This window comes from Felis catus, chromosome D4, assembly GCF_018350175.1.
Source record: "Felis catus isolate Fca126 chromosome D4, F.catus_Fca126_mat1.0, whole genome shotgun sequence".
Lineage (NCBI taxonomy): Eukaryota > Metazoa > Chordata > Mammalia > Carnivora > Felidae > Felis > Felis catus.
This window is the reverse complement of record NC_058380.1, coordinates 23,302,327-23,329,144: the sequence shown is the minus strand read 5'-3', so window position 1 is coordinate 23,329,144 and position 26,818 is coordinate 23,302,327. Positions and strand designations below refer to the sequence as shown.

The following is a 26,818-nucleotide window of genomic DNA, read 5'->3' as shown; positions in this document are numbered from 1 at the left end:
CACCAATATGAGTTTTTCATTTATAACCAAGTAGATACTAAAGTATAAACAGCTTTGTTTTTTAAGAACTTTTAGATAAAAAGACCTAAAAATATAGCAAACGTAGATGTTACCACATGAAAGAGGGTCCCTTCATCAATTAAATAAGATTTAATATTCCTCTGAAGTAGAATACCTAAAGTTAGGATTTTTCTTTTTGAAAAGTAAGGTATGGAGAAATCTTCTGGGTAAAAGTGTCCAACTGAGAGTACACATTTCCCCTTCCTTCTTCTCCAGAACCTCTTAAAACTATTTTGAAGGAATAAAAGAGGTGTAAATCTATAATAGAGAATTATATTCTCTAAAGTTTGAGGGAGTAAATTTTCAACAAATACCTAAGATAGAAAAGAAATAAAAGAATGTCAATAACTGAAATAGAAAGGAGAAAGTTACAGACTAGAATATTTGTGAAGAGAATTTCAGTCATTGAGGGAGTAGAATCTTGGAGTTACTGTGAAATACAAATCAGCCAATGAGTGGATGGGGTTTGGAAGTGGCCTGAAAAACTAGGGTTAATAAAAGGTCTCTCTATATGAATGATCAACCCCTCACTCTCTTCTCGTACACCCTCAGTCAGGAATAGCTTCCCACCCACTCATTTTAGAGTTAAGACTACAGGTTGACTAGGTCTACCTGTACACATGGAACTCAGAGGGCCTACCTACTTTCTCATTCTAATATATGAACAGATACCCATACATTAGAGGTCATTTGAAGAAAACTAACTACATGAAAAATAAAGGCCAAAGTGAACAAATAGAAAAACTGAATCTGAAGGAAACTGATTTAAAAAAAATTAATCTCTCATAGATAATACAAATGTTCAAGAAGACATGTGAGCTAAAAAGAAAAACAGAATGCAATGAAAAAAGCAAAAATCAGAAAATGAGAAAATGGTCTAAAAAATTAAAAGCATGATTGAAAAAAAATTAAAAGCTGAGGAATTCTTCCAGAATGTGGAACAAAAGATAGAAATAAACATATAGAGAGAATCAATCTAAAAAGTCAAACATGTGACGAATAGGAATTCTAGCGAGAACAGAAAAAACAAAGGAAAGATTATTAGCAAAACAGTAATAAATGAAAATTGCCCAAAGCTGAAGACGTAAAAATTCAAAAGGATCTAACAGACATTAACAGAGGATCCATGCTTAAACACAACTTTATGAAATTTCAAAACAAAAAGGAGAGAGAAATCTAACATCTGAGAAACAGAGAGGACAAACAAAACACAGCACCTACAGAGGAACAAGAGTCAGGCTACTGTCAGAGTTCTCATTAGAAGTAGCAGCGAGAAGACAGTTGGGCAAGATTTTCAAAATACCAAAAGAAAGTTTTTCAGTCCTAAAAAACTACACCCTGACAAATTTTCAGATAAATGTAAAAAGAAAACAAATCATTTTTTGACATAAGGCCTCAGAAAGTTTACTTATATTCTGTAGAAGTTGCTTAAAGCTATCTCCCAGCAAAATAGGAGTGAAAACCAAGAAAGATGATGTAAGACACAAAGAACAAACAACAAACCAAAAAAATACATGAAAAGAAATCCCAGGGTGACAACCTACAAAGCAATCTGTGCAAATTATAACCAGAATCATTTGGATCCAGGAATATCTTCAAGACAAAAAAAAAAGGTATGGATTATAAGCATTAGAAAAAGTAAACAAATAGCTATAAATCATCATAGGTATAATAAAGTAAGCATTTATTTCTTAAGGGGGAAGATGGCAATCATAAATCCTGGGTGGGGGGGAATGTATGGGAAAGAAATGGCCTAATATAAAACAAAGTAAAATAAAATATAATAATTGAGCAACTGATGGAGTCTATGAAAGAGGTCTCTTCAATTTTATTCTTCATGTTAAGTGATAACATCGAAACTGTAGAGACTGAAATGTAATCATAGCACACATTGGCTCTCCAATGAATAACACTTATATAATAGAGAGCAATACATGTAATGGTCAAAGGAACCATGGCAGAATACAAAATGGCCACAATTCTCCACCTTTCTCTATAAGCACACTACTATAACATAACTTTCTAGCAATTCCCAACAACAAGTGAAGTCTATTTCCTTTACTCTTGAATGTGGGCCAATTATGTGACTTCTTTTGCCAATAGAAAGCAGCAGAAGTGACAGTGTGCCATTTCCAAGCCTAGGCCTCATGGCACCTGGCCTGCTTCTGCTCTCTCTTTCAGAACCTTACCAGCAGTCATCTGAGCAAAACCAGACTAGCACTGGGTGATGAGATACACATGGCTACTCTTCCCCTTTGCCCCAACCAATATCCATCTAACCTGCAGAAGCAGGGTTACTTCAGTGCCTACAGATGCTGGAGCAAACCAGCCAAACCCCAAAGAACTACTCAGTTAAGGCCAGACCAGATTGTTGGCCCATAGAATCATGAGCTAAAGAAATGGTGCTGTTTTAAGTCACTGAAATTTTGGTGTGATTTGGTACATAACAAAAGCTAACTCAAAGGGGTGTGTGGTGACTTAGTCAGTTAAACATCTGACTCTTGATCCCAGCTCAGGTCTTGATCTCAGTGTCATTAGTTTAAGCCCTGTGTTGGCCTCCATGCTGGCCATGGAGCCTACCTTAAGAAGAAAAAAAAAGAAAAAAAAAAGAAAAAAAAAGAAAAAAAAAAGAAAAAAAAAAAAAAAAAGACAGAAATGCACTGAGCAAGCCTATACTAATATAAATCATGACCACCACTTTTAGTTAGTTAACTTGCCAACATCTCAGTTTCCATACCTATAAAATATTTTGGGGGGACTAATTTATATGTGTAAAGAAATCTGAGCTGTTGTATACAAAGCAATTAGAACGGTGCCTGGCACATTGTAAGCAATCAATTAGCTATTATTATTTAAAACAGACAAAACTTGAATGGTATTTATTAATTTCTAACATCTAGAGTTATGCACAAAACACAGACAACTTAACAACAGCTATAGAATGGTATGAAAATGTTAACAGTCTTGTGAAAAATGCAGCCTTCAGAGGCTGGGAGGTAGAAAAAGGAAGGAACAGGTGGAAGGAAGGGTAGGGGGTTAATATATTCATCATATAAAGTGATGAGTCTAGAGGCACTGTCTAAAACTAAAAACAAAGAAATACAACTAAAGTAAGTAGAGGTTATATGAAAATGTATCTTTATAAAGGTAAAAAAATGAGAAATTGAATAGTGATATAATTTTCAAAAATTAAGAAAATGGGGAGAAATAAAGGTGGGAGATGGCATCCTCATATATCCTCAGATATCATCTATTATCTGTCATAGCAAGAAGAATGAAAAGTTTAAAGGTGAAAACTCCAGAATTTGTGTTCAATGCATATTTACTTCCAGATGTAAAACAAAAAGTCCAGGTTGCCTCTGCAGACTGGGATGGGAAAAGGTGGAACAATGAAAATTCTTCTATCCTATTAGTTTTCTTAACGATGTACACATAATTTTGATAATTTTTTTCTTTTTTATAAAAGAAGGTACAAAGAAGATTCCCCAAACCATCCATACTTCCTAGCTTTAGGTTTACAAAATACAATGTTTTTCAAAATCACAGTCTGGTAAAATTTTATAATATTCAGAACCTAAAAGGTTGAAAACCTTCAGGAAAGCAACTTAAAAAATTTCTTAATAAATGACTTACATCTTTGTTTGCTGGGGATTCAGAAAGTTAAAATTCTGGATCCTAAGTGAGGTGCATTTCATGCTCAAAAACTAAAAGAGAGGAAGACCCTCTCCTCTACTGCATGCTTACTTTATTGCCCCTCATTTCCTAGAAACTGTGTCATTTCTCTCCTCCCACTGGAGCCTACTTCTGTAGTATCTCCTATGTCCCATTGCTACCCCTGCCACACTACCCTTCCTCTGAAGCATAGCAAAAAGAGCATCACCTTGGAAGAAGACATCTGAGTTTAGTCCCAGCTCTGATACTTCTGCTCTATGTGGCTATGGTAAGGCTACTTCTCCTAACAGAAAAGCAATGCCTCCCTGACTCACTGTCTTTCAGAATTACATTGAATTGTATATAGTATTTGGATGTACATATAGAGAGCAAGTGATGCACCACTTTTCACAGTAATTATTTAATAAATAGGCATTTCCAGGTCACAGAAGGACAATGAAGAAGATGCAGTAACATAATCAGAACAAAAATTTTCCTTTACCTCCTGGGATCCCAAGTTCCTTTTAAGCCAGGAACATAGGGAGATTCTGGAACTCTTCATGCTGTAGTCACCAGCACCACATTGGCCTTTGCAAATCCTCTCCAAAGGCGATCCATGGACAGCTTTATCTCTGCAACAAAGTTCACATGTGAAGATGTAAAAGGTTGACTTTTTCCAAAACATTTCTGAAATCATTCCTCAGAAGGGTAAAAAGTACTGAGACATATAACATTTACTTTAAAATAGGTTCATGGGCAGAAATTTACTTAATTTTTGTATAGTAAAAGAAATGGGCAAAGATCTCAAATGCAAGAACAGAGAAAACATTACTTGCCCAGCCTGTTTGGAACAGTGGATGACTGCCAAAACAGAGACCCTCTGGTCCTTAAAAAAAGGGGTTCTTAGGGGATTGTGGTTGCAAAATCACTAATTACATCATTATGTGGGGGAAAAAATCTACAAATTTATAATTACTAAAGTACCTGGAAAAAATACCACATACTTAATAATGGCCTGGGTGTTATAATTTGGACACTTCTAAAGCCCACTTCCCAGGGCTGCTATGTAAGAACAGTCATGATTTTAACACATTTTGCTGTAGGTTCTTATAGAAGTTCTACACTCAAAATGAAGTCAATAAGCTACTACTTTGAAAATCATTCCTTAGAGGTCTGTGTTTTTTCCAAAGATTCTATCACAGACCCTGACATACAACTTATTCCCCATGAACCATTCAGTTTTGCAAACAGTGTTACCAATCACAATTTATCTTGTCTTCCCTAGCCATGACATGTCTTTATGTTCTTTTATCTCAGACTAAAGCAATGACAAGAAATTTCCATTAAAGGGATATTTTATTTTCACTTTTCAGTCTTTTCAGAAAAAAAAAAAGATGTTACCTCCCACAGAAATGCACAGTATTATCATTTGCCATTAAAAAAAAACAATCTGTTATTATTCAAGAGCAAATGATGCATGTGGGAGAAATAATTGTAGAAATGCCATGTTTTCTCTCAAAAAGATTAAGTACAGGTAAAGGAATACTAAGAATGCTGCTTTGGCAAATACACGTGCCTGAAGTGAGCTCCTCATCTCACAATAGGAAAGGCAAATTCAAACCCTTTCAGTTCCATGCATCAAAACACATTTAAAAAGAAATAGAAAAAACACTGGAAACCCAAGGAGTAATGATGAGTGAAATACAAAAGTATTATCATTTTGTCTGAATTATTCAATATTTGAATATTTGAACTTAAATATGAATGAGGGAGGCAGGAATTCCAGGATGGTGAAGTGAGGAGCTCAGATGACACACTCCTCAGCAAGCAACAAACTAGTGAAAATTATATAAAGTCTCTGGAAATTGTCCTAAGAGCATAAATCAAACACAGAAATATCAATTCAAGAAAATATATTAAATCTTGGTAAGAACACCAAGAGTCTGTGGGGTTTGGGCCTTGACACATTCCATTATGTACACATTATGCACCACCCCCTCTCCAGGATACAGAAGGGTCTACTCCAGGCATCTGTGGCCAAGAAGACAGACTCCTTCTCCCCCAGCACCCAATATGGGGCTATAATTTCAGCCAAAGCAGGGTGCTCACGCCACAGCCCTTTGTTAAAGAAGTTCTTTTCTGGGTGGCATAGCTGAGAGGACCAGGTCACTCTTCTACCAACTGGCTCCACTCGGGGTGGAAACTCTACCCTAGGAGAAGTAAGCCAAGAATACTAGGGCCCCAGCTACCCCACCCCAGATCACTCATATGACAGATACTCCATGCAATAATACCAAGGGTTACTACCCCTCTTCACTTAAGAGAGGTTCAGGGGAAGGGGTCACTCTAGAAAAGCAGGTCCCTGCCCCTAGTTCCAGGGCAGTAACTCTGGGGTTCTGGCCAGCTAGAAAGGCAGGACATAAAGGCAAAGAGCTCTACAACCCTGCTTGGAGGGACTCACTTTATTTGGAACAAGTAGAGAACTCCATTTCTAAAAGTGTGGCTATGTTTCAATAAGGCTTTATTTACAAAAACAGGGATGTTAAAGTTCAAACTAAATGTTCAAATATAAACTTGTACATAAATGGTCACAGAAGCAATATTTATAAAAGCCAAAAGGAAACAACTCAAATGTCCATCTGATGATGGATAATGTGGTATATCCATACAACTGAATATTATACAACAGTAAAAAGAAAAGTACTGATATGTGCTACAACATTGATGAACCTGGAAAACATTATGCTAAGTTAAAAGAATCCAGGCATTATTAAAGGTCACACATTGTATAATTCCCTTTATATTAAATGTCCAAAATAAGCAAATCTATGGAAACATAAAGTAGATTAGTGATTACTTAAGGATGGTGGGAGGAGATGTAAAGGAATGGCAAGTGACTGCTAATGAGTACAGGATTTCTTTAAGGGGAGAAAAAAAATATTCTAAAATTTTATTCTGGTGACTGCTGTACAACTCTATGAATATATAACAATAAGTTGTATTGTTTAAATGGGTCAATTTTATGATTTATGAGTTATATCTCATAAACTTATTTTTTTAAAAGAATCTATACTGACCCAAGGTCATATTCTCATCATTACTTTTTAAACTGCTCTTTTCTTGTAACATTTCTTTCTTCTAGAAGTGAAATATACATAATTTTTATGTAATTGATAAAACTGATTAGTAGAGTTTTTTAAGTATAAACAGATTCACTAAAAATAAAACATGTGAATAGGGAAGAGTGGGAAAAGGTTAGGGGTGAGAGATAGATTTTCTTCCTAATGTAAGGCTGCAAGATCCCACCCACCCTCACTCCCACTGCTACTATGGTCTAAAGCTGTTCTGGGGACCCACTACCAGCCCAATAAAACCTAAAAAGAAGTATAAAACTGTACACAGGCATACTAACCATTTCTGCAGACCCCTGGCTGTCCAGCCCACTTTATGTAGCCTGATTATCCTGACACACTGATCTCTCCCAACATTTCAGGAGCCCTTTGCCTGCCCCTAGAAGGTCACCTATCTTCTATAAAATGCTTAAGCCTATTATTTTCCATAGGTCAGTTGGATGTGGTTTCCCCAGGTTCACTCTAGCCTAGGAACATAAAAGTACCATGGGAAAACCAAATTTGTAAATTTATGAATGTTGACTATCAGATGCACTTTGGAGCATTAATATAGTATCTTTTACATTAAACATGGGATTTCTACATATAATGTTAAATATATGTGCCCTATTTTGAACTGTAACTATTTTATTTGCTTTGAGTCTGTCATGGGGGCAAACATAGAAAGACTCTACTTACACTTTTCAAAACCTGCATTTGTCACAAGCACTGAGTTGCTCTTGCAGAAGCTTTATTATTCAACACATTAAGTAATGAATCTGAGAAAAATTAGTGTTCATTGTGTTGAAAATAAAATAAATGAATATTTATGTGTTAATAGCTTTAATATCTATTAAAGTCTGCTAGAATGATGTTTTTCACTAAAAATAGTTTGTTCAAATACATTTCACCAAGGAATATTTTGATATTCTAGTACTGTATTTAACTAAGATTCTCTATGATGGTATTTTTTAATCACTTGAATTTACATCACCCAAAACACAATTTGGAAAAAATCCTCTGGTAACCACTTTGTGCACTTGAATTAGCATTATAAACAGGAAGCCACATTTTATCATGAGCAAAAATCTCTGAATATAAGGAAGAGTGGTTTTGGTTTCTCATGTCAACCTCTCTATGTTTAATTAACTTCCAAACTTCACTGAATGTATTTGTTTTCATTCCTCCCATTTATTTTTATATCTCTTAAAGCACACCTATGATCTTAGGTTTAAAGAGACAGGAGAAGACTTGGAAATAACAGTTAATGAAAACTTTTAAAGTAGTCATGCCAATGGAGGGGGAAAATGAAGTCTTGTCTAGACCCAGTCAGCTCTGTTTGACCTAGTTAGAGTTAAATGATATATCAATGGGAAATTCAAAGTAAGCAAACTACGCAAAGTTCTGCAAAAGGTAGCTCTGATGACTTGAGAAGAATGACATCTGATCCTTCTAAAGAAAACACATTTCTCATGGCTGTCAGCGTACTAACAAGGAAGAGAAGGGAATAAGCTAAAGCATAAATATTACTATTCCTAGAGGATGTCCTTCAAGAAAGGAAGGCTTTGTCTTGGCTGTGTTTATATAAATCTTTGGAATATCTGACCAAAAAAATTCACATAAATGCAAGTCACAGCCAATGAAGTAGAAACTAGTTCAATATGTCCAAACACAAACTCCAGGCAACCACAGAAAAAAAAATATCATGTTCTCTTGGAGCTTCCATAGTAAATAAATAATGAAGATGACATCGCTAAGATTGTACAACAGTGGTCAGACTGCAAATGTGACTTTAGTTAATAGACTGACCAAATCAGAACCCAAGAATGTGTTAGAAAAGAGCTGATACGAGATGGGTTAGTACATATTTTTTTGTGAAACAAGTCAAGCACTTACAGTGAGTGGAACTAAACGGTACTCTAAATTGAATAAAGTTGAACTATTTGCAGAAGATGGCGGTGTGGGAGGATGTTGGGCTCACCTTGTCCTGCTGATTGCTTAGATTCCACCTACATCTGCCTAAATAACCCAGAAAACCACCAGAAGACTAGCATAACAGACTCTCCAGAGCCAAGCGTAGAAAAGAGGCCTACGGAAGAGGGTAGGAAGGGCGGAAAGGCAGTGAGTGCTACACGAACTGGCGGGAGGGAGCCGGGGAGGTGGAGGGGCAGCCCATCGGGCAAGGGAGAGCCCCTGAAGTCTGGCTTGCAAAAATGGAGGGGCTGGAATCCATGAGTTCTGACAGCCAGCGGGACTTAACATCTGGAATGTTAAAAGTCAACAGCTCTGCTCTGAGAGAGCAGGCAGGGTAAGAGGATGCCAGGAGGGAGAGTTGTTGAGCCCCGGAAGGACAGAGCTCATAGGGGGAAAAGCACTGGCAAGCGCCATTTCCCTCTCCCATCCCGTGGCCAAAATTCCAAAGGGAACCGGTTCTTGACACCAAACTTGCTTGCACCACACAAACGCCCAACACTGTGCTTCTGTGGATCCATCCCTCTGACGGGCCTGCCTCCCTCCCAGTGCTGCAATGCCCCTCCCACAGGGAACCCCTGAGGGCAAAGCTAGCTCAGCCTGCCCCTCCTGCCCCTGTGCACCCTGTGGATCCACCCCGGCTAATATATCCTTGGCCAGATCCCACCGAAACAGTACCTGGCAGTGTGCAAGCAGCCCAGACAGGGGCCACACCACCCCACAGTGAGTCCTGCTCCTGGGAGAGGGCAACACAAGGTACACACCAGTCTAACTGTGGCCCTAGGGTTAGGCTGAGGGCAGACATTGGGTCTGACTGCGGCCCCGCCCACCAACACAAGTTTCTCCGGACAGCACAGGGGAAGTACCCTGCAGTTTGGAGCTACCGCAGGGGCTAACCAAAATGACGAAATGGAAGAATTCTCCTCAAAAGAAACTCCAGGAAGTAGCAACAGCTAATGAATTGATCAAAACTGATTTAAGCAATATAATGGAACAAGAATTTAGAATAATAGTCATAAAATTAATTGCTGGGCTTGAAAAAAACATAGAGGACAGCAGAGAATCTATTGCTACAGAGATCAAGGCACTAAAAAATAGTTATAAGGAACTAAAAAATGCTATAAATGAGGTGCAAAATAAAATGGACATGGCCATAGCACAGATTGAAGAGGCAGAGGAGAGAATAGGTGAATTAGAGGATAAAATTAGGGAAAAAGAGGAAGCTGAGAAAAAGAGAGATTTAAAAAAATCCAGGTGTTTGAGGGGAGAATTAGAGAACTAAGTGATGCAATCAAAGGAAACAACATCCATATCATAGGAATTCCAGAAGAATAAGAGAGAGAGAAAGGGGGTAAAGGTGTATTTGAACAAATCATACCTGAGAACTTCCCTGATCTGGGGAAGGAAACAGGCATTGAAATCCAAGAGGCACAGAGAACTCCCTTCAGACATAACTTGAATTGATCTTCTGCATGACATATTATAGTGAAACTGGCAAAATACACGGATAAAGAATTCTGAAGGAGCTAGGGATAAACAGACCCTAACGTACAAAAGGTAGACACATAAGGGGCGCCTAGGTGACTCAGTCATTAAGCATCCGACTTTGGCTCAGGTCATGATGTCACAGTTTGTGAGTTTAAGCCCCACATCAGGCTCTGTGCCGAGAGCTCAGAGCCTGGAGCCTGCTTCAGATCCTGTGTCTCCTTCTCTCTCTACCCCTCCCCTGCTTGCACTGTGTCTCTCTCCCTCTCTCAAAAATAAATAAACATTAAAAAATAATTTTTTTTAAAGGTAGACACATAAGGGTAGTAACAGACCTATCTACTGAAACTTGGCAGGCCAGAAAGGAATGGCAGAAAATCTGTGATGGCAGGAAATGTGACGAACAGAAAAAATATACAGCCAAGAATCCTTTATCCAGCAAGTCTGTCATTCAGAATAGAAGGAGGGATAAAAGTTTTCCCAAACAAACAAAAACTGAAGGAATTCATCACCACTAAAACAGCCCTACAAGAGATCCTAAGAGGGACTCTGTGAGTGAAATGTTGCAAGGACCAAAAGTACCAGAGACATCACTACAAGCATGAAACCTACAGACATCACAATGACTCTAAACCCATACCTTTCTATAATAACAATAAATGCAAATGGACTAAATTCTCCAACCAAGAGATATACGGTATCAGAATGGATAAAAAAACAAGACCCATCTATCTGCTGTCTACAAGAGACTCATTTTAGACCTGAGGACACCTTCAGATTGAAAGTGAGGGGATGGAGAACTATCTATCATGATACTGGAGGTCAAAAGAAAGCTGGAGTAGCCATACTTATATCAGACAAACTACACTTTAACTTAAAGGCTATAACAAGAGATGAAGAAGGGCATTATATAATAATTACAGGGTCTACCAATCAGGAAGAGCTAACAATTATAAATGTCTATGTGCCAAATACAGGAGCCCCCAAATTTATAAAACAATTAATCACAGACATAAGCAACCTTTTTGGTAAGAATTTGGTAATTAGAGGGGACTTTAATACTCCACTTACAACAATAGATAGATCATCTAAACACAAAATCAATAAAGAAACAAGGGCCCTGAATGATACATTGGATCAGATGGACTTGACAGATACATTTAGAACTCTGCATCCCAAAGCAACAGAATACTTTCTTCTCAAGTGCACATGGAACATTCTCCAGATAGATCACATACTGGGTCACAAAACAGCCCTTTATAAGTATAAAAGAATTGAGATCATACCATGCACACTTTCAGACCACAATGCTATGAAACTTGAAATCAACCACAGGAAAAAGTCTGAAAAACCTCCAAAAGCATGGAGGTTAAAGAACACCTTACTAAAGAATGAATGGGTCAACCAGGCAATTAGGGAAGAAGTTTTAAAACATATGGAAACAAATGAAAATGAAAATACAAAAATACAAACACTTTGGGATGCAGTAAAGGCAGTCCTGAGAGGAAAATACATTGCAATCCAGGCCTATCTCAAGAAATAAGAAAAATCCCAAATACAAAATCTAACAGCACACCTAAAGGAAATAGAAGCAGAACAGCAAAGACTTCCCAAACCCAGGAGAAGAGACATAGTAAAGATCAGAGCAGAAATAAACAATATAGAATCTAAAAAAACTGTAGAGCAGATCAATGAAACCAAGAGTTGTTTTTTTGAAAAATAAATAAAATTGATAAATGTCTAGCCAGGCTTCTCAAAAAGAAAAGGGAGATGACCCAAATAGATAAAATCATGAACGAAAATGGAATGATTACAACCAATCCCTCAGAAATACAAGCAATTATCAGGGAATACTATGAAAAATTATATGCCAACAAACTGGACAACCTGGAAGAAATGGACAAATTCCTAAACACCCACACACTTCCAAAATTCAAACAGGAGGAAATAGAAAGCTTGAACAGACCCATAACCAGCAAAGAAATTGAATCAGTTATCAAAAATCTCCCAACAAATAAGAGTCCAGGACCAGATGGCTTCCCTGGGGAATTCTACCAGACATTAAAGCAGAGATAATACCTATCCTTCTCAAGCTGTTCCAAAAAATAGAAAGGGAAGGAAAACTTCCAGACTCATTCTATGAAGCCAGCATTACTTTGGTTCCTAAACCAGACAGAGACCCGGCAAAAAAAGAGAACTACAGGCCAATATCCCTGATGAATATGGAAGCAAAAGTTCTCAACAAGAAAATAGCAAATTGAATTCAAGAGCATATAAAAAGAATTATTCACCAGGATCAAGTGGGATTCATTCCTGGGTTGCAGGGCTGGTTCAATATTCACAAATCAATCAATGTGATACATCACATTAATAAAAGAAAAGATAAGAACCATATGAGCCTGTCAATCGATGCAGAAAAAGTATCTGACAAAATTGAGCATCCTTTCTTAATAAAAACCCTCGAGAAAGTCGGGATAGAAGGAAGATACTTAAACATCATAAAAGCCATTTATGAAGAGCCCACAGTTAATATCATCCTCAATGGGGAAAAATTGAGAGCTTTCCCCCTGAGATCAGGAACACGACAGGGATGTCCACTCTCACCACTGTTGTTTAACATAGTGTTGGAAGTGCTAGCATCAGCAATCAGACAACAAAAGGAAATCAAGGCATCAAAATTGGCAAAGATGAAGTCAAGCTTTCACTTTTTGCAGATGACATGATATTATACATGGAAAACCCAATAGACTCCACCTCTGCTAGAACTGATTCATGTATTTTTTTTTCTTTTTTTTTTCTTTTTTTTATTTATTTTTTCTTTTTTTTTTTTATATATGAAATTTATTGACAAATTGGTTTCCATACAACACCCAGTGCTCATCCCAAAAGGTGCCCTCCTCAATACCCATCACCTACCCTCTCCCCCCTCCCACCCCCCATCAACCCTCAGTTTGTTCTCAGTTTTTAACAGTCTCTTATGCTTTGGCTCTCTCCCACTCTAACCTGTTTTTTTTTTTTTTTTTCCTTCCCCTCCCCCATGGGTTCCTGTTAAGTTTCTCAGGATCCACATAAGAGTGAAACCATATGGTATCTGTCTTTCTCTGTATGGCTTATTTCACTTAGCATCACACTCTCCAGTTCCATCCACGTTGCTACAAAAGGCCATATTTCATTTTTTCTCATTGCCATGTAATATTCCATTGTGTATATAAACCACAATTTCTTTATCCATTCATCAGTTGATGGACATTTAGGCTCTTTCCATAATTTGGCTATTGTTGAGAGTGCTGCTATGAACATTGAGGTACAAGTGGCCCTATGCATCAGTACTCCTGTATCCCTTGGATAAATTCCTAGCAGTGCTATTGCTGGGTCATAGGGTAGGTCTATTTTTAATTTTCTGAGGAACATCCACACTGCTTTCCAGAGCGGCTGCACCAATTTGCATTCCCACCAACAGTGCAAGAGGGTTCCCGTTTCTCCACATCCTCTCCAGCATCTATAGTCTCCTGATTTGTTCATTTTGGCCACTCTGACTGGCGTGAGGTGATACCTGAGTGTGGTTTTGATTTGTATTTCCCTGATAAGGAGCGACGCTGAACATCTTTTCATGTGCCTGTTGGCCATCCGGATGTCTTCTTCAGAGAAGTGTCTATTCATGTTTTCTGCCCATTTCTTCATTGGATTATTTGTTTTTCGGGTGTGGAGTTTGGTGAGCTCTTTATAGATTTTGGATACTAGCCCTTTGTCCGATATGTCATTTGCGAATATCTTTTCCCATTCCGTTGGTTGCCTTTTAGTTTTGTTGGTTGTTTCCTTTGCTGTGCAGAAGCTTTTTATCTTCATAAGGTCCCAGTAATTCACTTTTGCTTTTAATTCCCTTGCCTTTGGGGATGTGTCGAGTAAGAGATTGCTACGGCTGAGGTCAGAGAGGTCTTTTCCTGCTTTCTCCTCTAAGGTTTTGATGGTTTCCTGTCTCACATTCAGGTCCTTTATCCATTTTGAGTTTATTTTTGTGAATGGTGTGAGAAAGTGGTCTAGTTTCAACCTTCTGCATGTTGCTGTCCAGTTCTCCCAGCACCATTTGTTAAAGAGGCTGTCTTTTTTCCATTGGATGTTCTTTCCTGCTTTGTCAAAGATGAGTTGGCCATACGTTTGTGGGTCTAGTTCTGGGGTTTCTATTCTGTTCCATTGGTCTATGTGTCTGTTTTTGTGCCATGATTCATGTATTTCAGCAAAGTCGCAGGATACAAAATTAATGTACAGAAATCAGTTGCATTCTTATACACTAATAATGAAGGGACAGAAAGACAAATAAAGAAACCGATCCCATTCACAATTGCACCAAGAAGCATAAAATACCTAGGAATAAACCTAACCAAAGATGTAAAAGATCTGTAGGCTGAAAACTAAGAAAGCTTATGAAGGAAATTGAGAAGACATAAAGAATTGGAAAAACATTCCGTGCTCATGGATTGGAAGAATAAATATTGTTAAAATGTCAATACTACCCAAAGCAATGTACACATTTAATGCAATCCCAATCAAAATTGGACCAGCATTCTTCTCAAAGCTACAACAAGCAATCCTAAAATTGTATGGGACCACAAAAGACCCCGAATAGCCAAAGTAATTTTGAAGAAGAAGACCAAAGCAGGAGGCATCACAATCCCAGACAGCATGGTATTGGCACAAAAACAGACACAGAGACCACTGGAATAGAATAGAGACTCCAGAATTGGACCCACAAACGTATGGCCAACTAATCTTTGACAAAGCAGGAAAGAACATCCAATGGAAAAAAGACAGTCTCTTTAACAAATGGTGCTGGGAGAACTGGACAGCAACATGCAGAAGAATGAAACTATACCACTTTCTTACACCATACAGAAAAATAAACTCAAAATGGATGAAGGACCTGAATGTGAGACAGGAAACCATCAAAACCCTAGAGGAGAAAGCAGGAAAAAAACCTCTCTGACCTCAGCCGCAGCAATTTCTTACTTGACACATCTCCAACGGCAAGGGAATTAAAAGCAAAAATGAACTATTGGCACTTCATGAAGATAAAAAGCTTCTGCACTGCAAAGGAAACAATCAACAAAACTGAAAGGCAACCGATGGAATGGGAAAAGATATTTGGAAATGACATATCAAAGGACTAGTATCCAAAATCTATAAAGAACTCACCAAACTCCACACCCAAAAAACAAATAATCTAGTGAAGAAATGGGCAGAAGACATGAGTAGACACTTCTCTAAAGAAGACATCCAGATGGCCAACAGACACATGAAAAGATGCTCAACATCACTCCTCATCAGGGAAATACAAATCAAAACCACACTGAGATACCACCTCATGCTGGTCAGAGTGGCTAAAATGAACAAATCATGAGACTATAGATGCTGGCAAGGATGTGGAGAAATGGGAACCCTCTTGCACTGTTGGTGGGAATGGAAACTGGTGCCGCTCTAGAAAATGGTGTGGAGGTTCCTCAAAAAATTAAAAATAGATCTACCCTATGACCCAGCAATAGCACTGCTAGGAATTTATCTAAGGGATAAAGAAGTGCTGATGCATAGGGGCACTTGTACCCCAATGTTTATAGCAGCACTGTCAACAATAGTCAAATTATGGAAAGAGCCTAAATGTCCATCAACTGATGAATGGATAAAGAAGTTGCAGTTTATACATACAATAGAATGCTACTTGGCAATGAGAAAGAATGAAATATGGCCTTTTGTAGCAATGTGGATGGAACTGGAGACTGTTATGCTAAGTGAAGTAAGTCATACAGAGAAAGGCAGATACCATATGTTTTCACTCTTATGTGGATCCTGAGCAACTTAACAGAAAACCATGGGGGAGAGGAAGGGGGGAAAAAAGCTAGAGATGGAAGGAGGCAAACCATAAAAGACTCTTAAAAACTGAGAATAAACTGAGGGTTCATGGGGGGTGGGAGGGAGGGGAAAGTGGGTGATGGGCACTGAGGAGGGCACCTGTTGGGATGAGCACTGGATGTTGTATGGAAACCAATTTGACAATAAACTTCATATTAAAAAAAAAATAAAGATATTTGAGAAGAAAAAAATAAATTGAATAAAGTTAATGAAGCTATGAAGTGTAGTGAAGCCATAAGTTCTTCATTAATGGTTCAAAAACAAAAGGAATGACAATGGTCCTAACTCACATCAGTGGGGAAATAGCAAAAATAACCTCTTCTTCTCCAATCCCAGTCATGTGAAGATCTTCGATATGTGGTTTACCTCAACAGTCATTCTCAGGCATTAAGAGAATGTTTTTTTGGAACATACATAGCTCATCTCATGTATAGAAAGTAAAAAATTAACTCTAGTGTAAGTCTACTAATACTGAAAGCAATATTCCCAAACACCTATGATTACATAAGTCATATGTCTCTAAGAAATAGTAAATAAAAGGATGAAAGTACAACAAAATAGTCCAAATTTGGCATCATTCTAAGGTCATTCTTTAAAATCAACTGCCTCTGTGCCTCTCTCCTGCTCTCTATGTATACACATGTATATGTATATATTGTTTAGTGGATCACAAAATTTATTTGAGAAATATAGATGTGGCAACAGTATCTCTGCCTTTATTTAAAGGCTTTCCCCTCAAGATATTCACATCATTTCCTACCATATCTCTTAAAGAGGACTATGAAGTCAAGATATTTGCAAGAGTACACTATTTTCCCAAACCTCATAGAGTATAACTGTGTCCCGATTAAAAGTAAGACCTCTTATTTCACTAGTGGTTCAGATTGTTCACAAAGGATCTCAGGTCTCACTCAATAATTCTTATGGTTGCCTCAACCATGTCTTATAGGAGTTCACAAGCAGTCCTCCATATAACCAACTAGGCTCCACCATGTTCTTCCCATCCTAACCCCCTTCACTGATGTCTACTGCTTGAAAAATAACATAAGGGCAGTTTACTAAATTCAATGTAGCAGCAGCTCACCATGAAGATTTGATGTCTATGGAAGGACACTGACTCCTGTTGCTTGCAATGGTGACTGAAAAATCTTGTGAAGAAAATGATACTAATTTCCCCCAGAGACTTCAATATTCTGAAACAGCTGTGTGCTTTTTACAGAAGTGGAGGGGCTGTGCTTCTTCCCTGTTTTCCAACACTGTTTGCCACAGGAGGACTAAAGTGAAGTATGTACCCATTTGTCTCACAGAGGACCTCAAGGAAAGGGCTCATCTTTCACTTTTATTATCCTTCCCTCTCCCTCTCTTCCCCACCACCGCACCCCTGCCCTCCAAAATGCTTATATAAACATCCATGCAACCAGGCCAAGGGATTAATCTAACAACAACAACAACAACAACAAAAAAGACCTTGTGCTGTAATCCTTATTCCTTCATTTCCTAGGCTTCTACCTCAAATATATACTTCCTCAATATCTTCCAGCAACAACAACAACAACAACAACAACAACAAAAAGGAAAATCTCATCCAAACTGATCCATCCAAATAGTCTCCTGGCAGGCTGTCCACCAGTTCATTAGATATATCTGAATTCTTACTTGGATTAATATAAAGGCCTCAGTTACCTAAGGAAACTCAAGATGAAGCAAAATCCTCTCTGAGATTATCTAGTCTCAGAAATAAAGTCCAAATGTGAAGTAGCTATAGTTTGAAGAGTGGGTATGAAACAACTCTATAACAAGCTATTCATACTAGAAGGATTCCTTAGCTGGAGATACAAATGGTGACTCCCGACCAAGAGACAATGTGAAGGCACAGGCTGGGGACTAACACTAAGAGCTATAAGATGGAGATAGAGGTCTTTTCTTTGTTGACAAAGGATACTGAGCCCAAGGAAGAAAAGCATGTGGTATGTATATTCTCCATCTATTAATCTGTCATGATGAACCAGATAATATTATGACAGAACCTGAAAATGGTATGGGAAGGGAAGAGTACCAAAGCATACCAGTCACCAAAATTATTGTTTTCAACAAATTATGTTTTTAGAACTGTTTTGGAAATAAAGTAGGCAGTGAACACAATCCTAATAGATGTAAAAACTAGGTGTAACCACATAGTCTTGTGGAACTGGAATGTCCTTTAGAATTCTGGTTATATCATTTTAAAAGCGGAGGGGGCGGGTGGTGCCTGGGTGGTTCAGTCAGTTAAGCAACCAATTCTTGATTTTGGTTCAGGTCATAATCTCATGGTTCATGAGATCAAGCCCTACAACAGGATCTGCACTGACAGTGAGAAGTCTGCTTGGGATTCTCCTTCTCCCTCTCTCTCTGTCCTTCACCAGCTCACAGGCTGGTACACTAAGTAAATAAACATTTCTTTAAATAACAATAAAAATAGAAGGGGTAGAGAAAGAGAAAGCCTTTTAGTCCCTTACAAACTGTGCTTAATAAGCTTAACTGATTTAAACCCAACAGGCCTTTATTAGAACATGAAAAGATGTTTGGGTTCCTCCCACAGAAGGAAGCAAGGAAAATCTTTATCCCACTATCTGTTTTTTTCTATCTGAAAGTTCTCATACAAAGGGCTATTCTAGGATAAAAGCTCTGGAGAACACACAAGACCTGGCAGACTGAGAAATGGTAAATTTTAAAAAGAGTAAGAAAGATTCTCCTTCTTTAAGAAGGGAGGTCATGTGGCTGCTCTCCAACACCATCTTCTTGGTTGTAATACCATCAGATGAAGGAAGTCAATCAGTTCTCCTTCTGTTTAAACCACTTCAAATTGCATTTCTGCCACTTGCAACCAAAAAGGTCTGACAAATACACTGCACAAGAAAGCAGACATTACAAACCATAAAAAATGTAATGGGAAAAGTAAAATAAACCAATCAACTAACTAGCTGAGATTACGTTTATGACATTATGACATGATTGCAAATTCATTTCAGAAAATGAGTAAAGAGGAACACGGGGATGATAAATCATTAGTGCAGGGTCACATAAGGCTCTGTTCTCTGGCATCTGACGTGACATTAAAACTTAGAAATCCTGGAGCCAACCATTTTTCCTAGCCATTATGTATTAACAGTAAGTCCTGATTCAGAAATAAAAAAAAGAGGTAGCTGATTATGGACATTTACTCCTTTGACATGAAATATTTGAAACAGCCCACTGGACCCTATTTTTAGATTAAAAACCAATCACTGGAAAAGGCCCATAACCAGCACAGTAATGAGCCTATGGCCATTTATTTATAGTTAGCTCTAGCTGATTCATGAGCTGCAACTCAATGTCTGGTAAGTACTATGTGACTCCTGGACTTTATCAACTTATTTATGGGTGGCCAAGACTTCTCCCATAGAGTGTGTATATATGCAAACACACTGCCTTGTGTGTGGGTGTAGAGGAAAGAGAAAGAAATATATATTCAGTAGTGTACAACCTGACTACATTTTATGAATCTGTCCAATCACATTTGGCTTTTCCATAACTTACTAAGACCATCCACGCTGAATTTACTGCAGGCTGCATGCAAAACTAGCAGTGCAGGCAAGATGGTAATGAGAGTCTAAGAGAGACACATGCATTTTCATATATATTAATAGTTTATATGGAGGAAAAAAACCTGAAGGATAAAAGAGGCATCAAATATTTCCAGAATGACAGATGAAATACTGAAGTGATGAAATACTGAAATTATAGTCCTTTGAAGTAGGCTCTGGGTAAACTAACTACACAGCACATGGCAAGAAATGTGTGGCAACAGTTGTGATGAAATTTGCCTTGATTAATTCCCCCATGTGAAAAGATAAATCTTGCTAAGGAGGTTCTGCAAGTTCAGTGAATGGAAGCCAAATATTCACACTGCCATTTGAGTTCAAAAAGAGAACTAAGCCTAATACTAATGCATTTGCATCATGCACAAGCCTTCCCTGTAACTTATTAAGAAAATGCACATTTTGTATCCACCTTCTTTTCATGTTTCTTACTTATGACTGTTGTGAGTGTTGACCATTCTGTTCCTGAAATTAAAGCTTACAAATGCATGTGTTTTATAGCACGTTTGGTGTCTACTAGCTCTTAAATGTGTTCATTAATATGATCAACTACAAAAATTCATTTTTAGAAGATATGATGAAAGGGAGAGAAAATGTGGTTCTGGAATTATGTAAATAGACTGGAAATATATTTAGTACCAAAAAGAACGATATTTGCTGCAAACAAGGGAGGATATTGTATTTAATATTTCTACTAAAAAATGTATATGATAACTGGGGTTTCACCATAATTAGACTCCGTAACCAAGAGATAAAGGAAAATACTCTATTTAGAGTCCAGGTTCCCTAAAATTAATTTAGGTTGGAAAACTTTTAATCATTGGGCAAGTTTATTCTACTCAAAGAAGAAATAAAATTAAAAACACAATCCTTCTTAGTGCCTCATCATAGTCAATAAAATATGGAAGATAGTAAATATCTTTCATTTGTATAAGGATTTACAATTTATAAAATCCATTCTCATTAACTATTTTGTTTGATTCTCTTTCTTGGTCTCATTTTATAGAAAACTGGATTTGGAGAAGTCAAGTTGCTTATCCAGAATTATACACTTTATAAATGTGGGAGCCAAGGTTAAAACCCTATCTTTCCCATAAAGTAGTATTTTTTTCCATGTTTGATTATTTTTGAGAGGGAGAGAGAGATCACAAGCAGGGAAGGGGCAGAGAGGGAGACACAGAATCTGAAGCAGGCTCCAGGCTCTGAGCTGTCAGCACAGAGACTGACACAGGGCTCGAACCTACGAACTGCGAGATCATGACCTGAGCCAGTCAGACACTTAACCGACTGAGCCACACAGGCACCCCATAAAATACTATTTAAGAGCAGAATGGAAGATGGAAAGCCTACTATATGTTGTACAGTATTCTGGTGGATTCTCATCTGTTCACTCATGTAATTATATAATTACCCTTGTAAGATAGGAAATATCATTCCCATTCACAGATGACAAAACTGGAGACTCCCAAGTATTGTAAAATTTACCAAAGTCCCACAGGTATTTAAGTGCTGGCAGGGATGAAAAGCTAGTTGTGTCTGATACTAAAATCAAGTTCCTCCCATAATAGGTAAAATCATACATCTATGGCATGCACAACTTTTATTATGCAATGACAGACAAGAACAAAATTAAGAAGAATAATTCACTTTGTTTTCAGAAAATTACTTTGTCAGCAGGTACTTATTAAAAGCCAACCAAGGGGCACCCAGGTGGCTCAGTCGGTTGAGCGTCCGACTTCGGCTCAGGTAATGATCTCACAGCTCGTGAGTTCAAGCCCCGCGTTGGGCTCTGTGCTGACAGCTCGGAGCCTGGAGCCTGCTTCGGGTTCTGTGCCTCCCTCTCTCTCTGCCCCTAACCCACTCGCATTCTGTCTCTGTCTCTCTCAAAAACAAATAAACATTAAAAAAAATTTTTTTAAGCCAACCAAGTGCTTTAGCATTGTATTCAAAATTGTAAGTGAAATAGAAGCAGAAAACAAGCTTCCTTTTCCCAAGGAGATTTCAACACAGAACAACTTTAAAATGCTAAAAATATATGTATTGTTATACAATAGCATTAAGGAATATTTAATGCAAACAAAATAAAGAAAGGAATTAGTAAAATAAATAAAGCTATTACTCTAGATCACTGGGACAGAAAAAGGGAGAAAAACAAAAATATTATATGAGCTGACAGATGTTCTGTATCAGTGATACAGTAGGAAAGAGAATGTTGATCCATATGGTTTAATATGAGCTAAAATTTAACTCAAAGTTAAAGGGAGATACTAGCTGAACTCTGGATTAGTTGCCCATAGCCCTCCTTGTGTTCTCTTTCTCAGTGTAACTGAAAGGGAGAGAGTCATGTGCTAAGAGTGGTGGTGGATAGAAAGGCACTATCTCTAGGAGTGGAATTTACTGGGACAGATGCCTAACTCACATCATCACTAAACATCATCTGTACTTCTCACCCCGTTTATTTGTTTATTCTTCCCTTAAACATATGTGTGAAGTGCCTACTGCATGCCAGGCATCAGACTAGGGGCTGTGGGTATGATACTGACCAAGACAGCGATGGCCCTAGCCAACACCACCCAGAGCAATGCACAGACTTCACTGGAGTGAAGGTATAATCTAGGAGGAAAAATTCAGAATTTGGGATCAGAAGACCTGAGGTTATGCTCTAATTCAATATTTGCATATATGATTATATTTGCATACATAATCATATATTACATATGGCTCAATGTCCTCATCTATGAAATAAAAACAAAATACCTATTCACATGTTTTGTACAAGGAAGAATAGGGAAAGCATATGAAAACAATTGTAAAGAGAGAAAGTACACAAGTGTGAATTGTTACTTTTATGTTATGTATCCAGTCTTATCATTGTGGTTCCTTTCTCACTTCAAAAGTCATATATATGTACTGGCTCTACTCAGAAATATATGTTCAGAAAACAGCTTACACTGAATATACATAGAAATTGCCTTTTGGTTATTCACTTCTCTTGCATTTACCCACTCCACCTTGCTCCATGACAGTTAAATTGCCATTGCTACTGCTTTTGTACATATACAAACTTCTTTCCTTGTTCATAGCTTTTATGTTTTAAAAAATTCATACTTTCCCCCAAGATCTCAACTCAGGTGATCTCATAAATCAGTAGCCATAGAAACCTCACTCCAAAATGTTTCAGGATTATTATTTGAGCTATAGTGTCAGCTCCTACAACACTAGCCTTACCTTAGCTATTTGGCATGAGTACCTCTGCCATAACCCTACCCTAGAACCAACCAATAAGGAACCTGATGAAAGTAGCCTAACAGCACTCCTAAGATACTATCCAATGAAGGCCAACCCAAAGCATTATTCCCTAAAAGGGCTCTACCTTACTTCCCATTTTTCTGTCTAGAACCAGTTTGCCTGCACTATTCCTGTTCTCCCCTTATTGGCCTGCATATAATTTTCCTGGATAATGCAACACACTCTAAAACCCTTTAGATAGATACTCAACATCGTCAAAAGCATACCTCTATCTCTTCTTTGCAAGAATTAAAGCTGACAGATCTTAGAAAAACCTGTGGATTAGTCTCATTCCTTCCTGGATTCCATGTCCCTTCTCTGGGGTTCCATTTTTACCCTCATTTTGTCCCTTACTCTTCCTGACTTTCCTCTAGTGCTGCCTTCCCCTGGCTCACGGCCTCTTCTTCTAGCAAACCAAACCACATGACTGCAGTGTTTCTAACCTTTTGCCAGAAGCCAGCACTGACAGTTGTAGAGTAGGAGGAGGTGTGACTCACTCTTTTGAGAATTGGTTGCCACACATGTCAAAGCCCCAATACATTTTCATGCAACATTTTCATGCAAGAGACAAGTATAAGCTCCAGGACTCAGCCAACTCAAGTTATTTGTTTTTGAAATATGATGCCAACTAACATCTGCCACATTTGATTATCCTGATTTGCTTAAGGAACTCTCTCCAGAGTTAATATCTTTATCTAGGGAGATATAATTTCACCTTGGTGTCTAAAGTATAAAACAGAATCATTCTTTTGAGGTGATCCTCACACAGGGTCACAGTGGAGTAAAATGATCAAAGATCTGGCACTCTTAAAATCTAGGTTAGAGTCCCAAATCTGTTGTATAACAACAGTGGGACCTTACTTTTTCTAGCCTCACTAGAAAGGGAGGGAGAGATTTTCAAGTTGATTACTAAGACACTCCCAGCTCTAATATTCTCTTTTAAGTTTTCCACTAAAAATAGCTAAGAAGTTTAACAAATAAGTAGGGATAAAATTGTTTCCATTTTGGGCCCAAATTACCCTCTTCCAAATAAGTTACAGAATAAACATTTTAATTTTTCAGTTCTTTAAATATACAAATTTTCCACAGACTGTCAAGTCTTTCAATCAACACATTGTTTAAAAGTGACAATATCAGGAGCAGGACAAGTCAGGGGGAACAAAACAAACATATACAATCTAGTGGGGAAACAGACCTCTAGAGGTAAATAACTAACCAAACAAAATAGGTTCTCCATCTCTCTTACGTTTATTAATGTGTCTTCAAATCCCTAAAGAATACCTAGCACAGAACATACAACAATAATTATTTTTGATGGAAGAATGATTGAATGAGTGGAAGGGAGGAAGGAAGGAAGGAAGGAAGGAAGGAAGGAAGGAAGGAAGGAAGGAAGGAAGGAAGAAAGGAAGGGCGGGCCGGAGGGAGGTAGGAAGGAAGGAAAATCTGCATCATAGACTCTCCGGAGTTTGTTCCAGGACACAAGAATAACTATAAGACAAAACCTAATGTTCTAGCTGCTCACTGCTGTTAACACTCTAGTAAGATATGACATTAGATATACAAGTAGCCTTCTGAGAAGTGATTTAACCTAACCATTGTAAAATTAGCCTTTGCACTAGAAAGGAAAAAAATGTCATAGGAAATGATGTCTAGGTGAGTAAGAATACTTTGAGAGCATGGAGAGTAGGGAAATATATACATGAATGGGCCTGAGTACCAGAGGAAGTAGTGAAAACATCTCAGAAGTATAAAAGCTACTTATCTTGGTTACACTACTCACAAGATTCAAGTTCTAGGAAAGAAAGGAAGAAGGAAAGGGAAGGGAAGGGAAGGGAAGGGAAGGGAAGGGAAGGGAAGGGAAGGGAAGGAAAGGAAAGGAAAGGAAAGGAAAGGAAAGGAAAGGAAAGGAAAGGAAAGGAAAGGAAAGGAAAGGAAAGGAAAATGGTGGGCAAATGTTTACCTAAATGTATTTACTAAATTCATGAATACATGCTATTTTGCAATTTTTTTTAATGTTTATTTTTGAGAGAGACAGAGTGTGAATGGGGAAGGGGCAGAGAGAGAAAGGGAGACACAGAATCTGAAACAGGCTCCAGGCTCTGAGCTGTCAGCACAGAGCCCGATGCGGGGCTTGAACTTGGGAATGGAGAGATCATGACCAGGCGCCCCGTTATTTTGAAATTTGATTCCAAAGTTGTTTTAAGTCATTCCTAAAATACTTCTTCCATAATATTTGTAGCACATAATTGATAAGACCCTTTTTAGCACATCCTTGTGATCTGCTGTCCAAAAAAGAGGCAGTCATTTTGATAGATCTTGGTATAAATCAAACATAGTCAGTGTAAATCAAATACATTTTATAAATGAGCTTAATTAGTTACAATTTTTGCAGCAACTTGCTCATTTGAACAGGGACACAGAACATTTTCTGAGGTTTTAAGTTTATTAAGAAAATGAGGTGATTATTAAAACCATGAAAGAAATTTGATTTCCTTTATTAAAAGGTATATTTTCCAATGCACCTATATATGATATGTTCTTGAGAATATTCTTAAAATTTTTATATCTAGGGCTCTTTACTTAAATCATCATCACACGTTTTAAACTCATTGTGTCCATGGTACTACTAGGTACTAAGATATTTGCAGAATGTGAATAATACACAGAACTAGACCTCAAAGCATTTATGGTCTATAGATTTTACTGACTTGTAATAGCCATTTGGATTCTCAGTACAGTTGACAATAAAAAAATCAAGAAATTGTAGCATAAAAGTGTATTTAATGAAAGGGCAGTCATTTCCAACAAGACAGCTCTCAGAGGATGGCTGGAAAAGCTTGACATTTGGCTTATGATGAGGTAATTGGATCTTATCCTGATACTTTCATTAGAAAAGAAAGGCATTTGATGTTCTCCTTCAAAACTGAGTTCCAGCTAAAATGGCTGCCACCATAACCCCTACCATCACCATCACCACCACCATCACCAACACCATAGCTTTTCCAATAACAAATATTTATCAACCACAGTTTATGTGAACAATATAGACTGGTGAAAATAGAATGGGTCTTACAACTGAATAGATATAAATAATAATGTCTCACTACAGGCCAGGAACTGTTCTCAGTGTTTTGCACGTATTAATACATATAATCCTCTCAACAAGTCTGCTAAATAAGGAAAATGATGTAAGAAGTTATACACTTTGCCCTTGTTTTATAGATAAGAAAACTGAGATTCAGAGAGGTCAAGTAACTTGCCTAAGGCAAGTTAAAGGTGATGGTAGAAGTGGGATTTGGACCCACTGACCAAAAAATCCATGCTCTCAACTACTGAGCTAGGCTATCTTATTACACAAATTTGATAACGAAATATAATCAACCTCCAATTCCTTGTCCTTTAAAAAAACAAAAAAGAAATGTGGCAAAAAGAATAATGGAATATTTTATAGAGGAAGAACTGAGTCTTAAATAATATACAAGAATTTGATAATAAGACTTAGGTTGAAAGACTTCACAGGCAGAGAGAACAGTATTTTTATTACTATTTTATAAAGAGCACGCACACAAGCTAGGGAGAGGAGCAGACAGAGAGAGAATCTTAAGCAGATTCCACACTCAGTGCAGAGCCAAATGCAGGGCTCAATCCCATGACCCAGGGGTCATGACCTGAGCTGAAATTAAGAGTTGGTGACTCAACCAACTAAGCTACCCAGGCACCTGAGGGAAAAATATT

The 26,818-nt window shown here is 37.8% G+C and overlaps 1 long non-coding RNA gene across 2 annotated transcripts in view; it reads right to left on the bottom strand.

Moving 5' to 3' along the window:
• LOC123381486 overlaps window positions 1-26,818 on the bottom strand; it is a 267,900-nt gene that overhangs the window by 198,368 nt on the left and 42,714 nt on the right. For both annotated transcript variants that reach the window (XR_006588526.1, XR_006588527.1), the window contains exon 2: window positions 4,214-4,343. This is a non-coding gene — a long non-coding RNA (uncharacterized LOC123381486). The remainder of the gene's footprint in view (window positions 1-4,213; window positions 4,344-26,818) is intronic.